This window comes from Boleophthalmus pectinirostris, unplaced genomic scaffold (assembly GCF_026225935.1).
Source record: "Boleophthalmus pectinirostris isolate CB_2022bp ecotype Guang Dong unplaced genomic scaffold, ASM2622593v1 HiC_scaffold_16, whole genome shotgun sequence".
Classification (NCBI taxonomy): Eukaryota; Metazoa; Chordata; class Actinopteri; order Gobiiformes; family Gobiidae; genus Boleophthalmus; species Boleophthalmus pectinirostris.
Window position 1 is genome coordinate 15,387,961 of NW_026571095.1, and position 4,605 is coordinate 15,392,565.

A 4,605-nucleotide genomic window follows, 5' to 3' on the forward strand; every position below is an offset into this window, starting at 1 on the left:
TCCTGTTCAGCCTCCTCGCTGCCCGGGGGCTCGCCCACTGACTCTGAGGGGGGCAGCAGTGGGCTCAGCGCTGGCATGTTGAGCAGGCTCAAGAGCTCGGTCCCAGGTGTGGGCTTGGTGGGCGTCGGTGGAGCGGTCAACAGGGACTGTTTCGTTTGCTTCGAGAGTGAGGTTACAGCCGCTTTGGTACCTTGTGGTCATAACCTGTTCTGCATGGAGTGTGCGGGCCAAATTTGCCAATCCGCTGAGCCAGAGTGCCCTGTGTGCCACACCCCCACCACACAGTGCATCCGAATTTTCTCCTAATGCCCAAAGGGAAACGGGGACAATATGGGGGCAGGAAGGGGACTGGAGAGGCACAACCGGTGGGAGAGGAAATGGAAAGATTGACACTAATAATCTTAACCTTCAACTAAAATAAATGCATTATAGTTGCTGTTCAGACACTGACTTGTTGCTGATATTAACAACAACAACAACAATAATAATAGTAATAATAATAATAATAATGACAATTATTTTCAGAATGAAGTAAATTAAACAGATGGCTGGGACTCTTAGCAGTCTCTTAGCAGTGAGCTTATGAAACAAACTAGTGTCTTATCTATCTTCATGCCTTCATTTCACCTGGATGGGCCTGTGCACAGCTCTTTCTGGACAGTTCTCCATCTGGCTTTTTCAGATTTATGCCTGCTTTCCGTCTCACAGCCTTTCCTTTTGACACTTTTGTACTTAACATATTTTTGATGAAGCTGACAGCGAGGCCTGCACTTTTTCTACTCTACTACTTAATTTTATTGTTCCTGAAGGAACACAAACTGTTCTGCAATTCTTTGCTTTCTTGACTTTCTTACTCATGCCGTTTGTGGTATTCAGTGACAGTTTGCTATTTTCTTAAAGCTCTGAACTTTTCTTTAAAGGTCGGCATGTAGTCAGGCACTGAGCAGAACAATATACTTCAGATGGGTACATTCTCTGCCACATGAACATGTGCTGAGCTTTGCCAATGGTGATGCCAAACAAATGCTTGTGAAAGGAACACCTAGCATTACCTTAACTTTAATGTATATGTACACAAGTGAGTGCCACTCAATATTGTAACAACTGAGAAACTAATAATGAAGGCTTTTCTGAGGTTAGTTCTCTTTGTGGGCTCCCAGCGATCCTCTCAGTCTCTACATTTGGGGTTGTTGGCAATCAGAAGCCCACAATGTTAAACTTGACATCACTGTGTCCTCATCACAAAGAGGCACGGCGTTTGTCTCATTGCTCCTCTGCTTCCCCATCATCATTAGAAAGGCAATCCATCCACATTTGAACATTTCCCTCCACTCTGTAGATTCTGTCTGTTACGCTTAGATCTGTGTATTTAGTCTTTTCTACTAGTTTTATGACTATTGACTGTCATGTGTGTGGCTTACAGACATATTTTGATCTCTAGGATAAGATAGGGCTTTCTGATGTCACACATGAATGTTTTGCCCACAGGGGTTTGATTAGGGAGAAATGGCTGCCTCTCTATGTGAAACCATTTCAAGGGGCTTGATGAAACTATTTTTCTAATGCACTGACTAATTTCCTGCCCCTCTAAAATTCAAACAGCTCTTAACTGTTATTGTTCATTTACGGTCTTCCACCCCGATTTCAACAGCAAAGCTGTAAGGCACTCTTTCTGACGACACGCTGTTCACAAAGCTGCTGTCCTGGCCAAAAGCAGCAACACAAGTGTAGTTTGAGACCTGGCCTGTGTTTCTTAGCATTACTGAGTAGGGCGGTTACACCTGTTTTGTGTTTATGTGTTTTCTTGAATTCTGTGTGAGTTTGCAGTAACTGCCTCAATAGTGTTAATACTTTTATGTGGTATGTATGATTTGGGTGACATTGATGGTTGGTGTTCTTGGCCACACTAAACTTATTGGAATAGCTCATAGAATGAGACAAGCCATGACACGTGATTTAACAAACAACACAGCTAATGATTAAGGGCTTCCTCCGACTGCACAGATTTTACCACCTTTTCAGGCTCTCAGTAGGAACATCCAACTCCTTTATGGCAGCTAGTAGCTAGGTCATCCAGGGCTTCCAGACACTTTGTGTTCAAACTCCAGTGGCTGCAGAAAGTCCTCTAGGTTTGCTCCAATGTTCTTTTTGAATTGGTCTATCCCATTCCCTGCACATATTTTCTTCCCCCTCTATTTATAGAAGTGTAATTAACGTGTGTCCTCCTGTGGACATGAATGCACATAAGGAAGTATTAAGAGGTTTTTGAACAAGGAAAAAGGGTAACTCTACATCGGTAATAATAAAACAGTGCTTTGGAGATTCTGTGCAAAATTGAATTGATTGTGCTTTGTGCTCTCTAGGTGTGAGACTGATAGTCTGGAACCAGAGACCCGGTTTAGTTCGGCACAACTCTAAACACATTGGCCAAATTTGGCAGAAGTTGAATCTTTAGCCATCATTTGTTTGATTCGCACTGCTGAGCGAATGGTAACATGGTAGACCAGACATCTCAGAGTTCTGTCGTGGGAGTGCTGTGTTGATACTGGCAGCATTATTCATTCAGAACACAGAGGGCTGTGAATTATTTGAATACAGAGCAGTCAGGACAGTTGTCTCTTGAGGCCAACCAAAAGCCTAACTTAAAATATCCAAGTGAATATGTACTAGAATCAACTGTGTTGTTTGCCAGATATTTGGTGATGCACCAGGTTTATCTGACTATTGTGTGAATGTTAGAATTAATTAATGTACAGTAGTTGTAGAAAAAGGTACTTTTTAGATCACCTGGTTTTTTTAAATAATTTTTTTTATTTTAGCCAAAAGTATCTCCTCCCCCCATTCCTTTCTTAAAAAATTGAAAACAGGGTTTCCTGAGGCATGCTAGCCAGTGACCTCTGACCTTTTTGTGACTTGTGGGGGGAGTGAAGAGAGCCACAGTTCAGGGGTGACTGATCCCCTCCAGCCTCTGCTCTCTTCTTTTGCTTTAATTCTTTGTATGCAGAACCAAACTAGGGATCAGGCCCAACCTGTGTAAATATCCGGAATACAATCATTGGGATGTTGTTTTCAAAAGTGTAGTTTCTAAAGAACATGTATCATTATTTGTAAGTTAACCATCTGCATGTCTTCAAGCCATCTGGCTTTAGCTAATAATTTTTATGATGTAAAAAAAAGTTTTTACACATTTTATTTTTTACGATTTATTTGCATACCTAAATATCCCAGACAATAATGTGACCCTTTTTTATTACTTCAAACTTATTTTTTATTTTCCATTATTTGCTTTATTTCCTGTGTACTACATATAGGCAATTTATAACAAAATGAGAAAATTATTGAGAAATTTTAAAATTGAAATATATTTTATTTGAAAGTTTATGGACCTTTTAACCGTGAGCCGGGAATAATTGTATAATCATATAATTTGAGCTGACTTTACGGTTATGAGAAATGTAATAAGAGTTTTATTTTTTATGCTTCTTTAATAAAGTCTTGTTTTTTGGTTTCATTTTTTACTGTAAAATAAAAAAAATGCGTATACAGTGTTTTATTCCTCTCTTCCTTAATATAGACTCCTCACTTCTCTATAATCTAATATAGACTTGTGGCCACATGGGGGCAGCGAAGTAATTCACAGTGATTTGAAAGGTATGCTGAGTGAACAACACAATCCATTAGAATTGTGCTCATCTAATATGTCTCTGCGCCTTAAAAGCAGCAATTTAAGGTGCATTAAATGGTTAATAATGTAAAAGCCTGAATTACTACTGTATTTTTGGTACACTCTTATTTTTTTTATGATACCTTCATTCTGATTATATTAATGCCATGGCTAAATTTCAGTGAATCCACCTAAAGATGTATACATTTTATGGTGAAATACCTGCCACCTGCCTGTCTCCACAGAAATGGTATTGCTTTGCCTGGAATGTTTCACAGTATGGCATTATCAGTATATCTCTATGGAGATAAGCACATCATATGGAGACAAGGCAATGCCTTAATTTGAATAAATGCATGATACATTAGGTTGATTCCATTTTTAAAGGTACACTGTACAACTTTTCTGGTGGAGGGTCTGCCACATGCTGGTCTCCATGGAGATGTTATTGTTCTATGGTATGACATTAAACATCCATCGAGCAGTTATTCATTATGAGTATTTCTATTGCTTAAAAACAAAATAATTCCTTCTGTAAACAATTGCGACTCCACAGATCTGGCTTGTAATCTAGCAGAGTGCTATCACTGGCTTGTCTAACTTGTTAGATAGATAGATAGATAGATAGATAGATAGATAGATAGATAGGTTTAATCTATACTGTGGAACATTCTAGACAAAGTAATAATACTTCCATGGAGACATCAAATGGCAGACCCACCACTAGAAATGTTACACAGTAACTTTAACTTTAAAGTTAATTTAGTTGTAATAAAAGTTAAAGGTGTTTACATTTCAGGGTTAGTATTAAATTACATGCACTTTGCATGCATAATTTTGCTTTTAAAAAGGGTTTGACAATGTAAATGTACTGCAACTTAGATGAATCTTTTTTAATTGAAAGCAGATCACAATCAGCATTCCAAATCCACCTCATAATT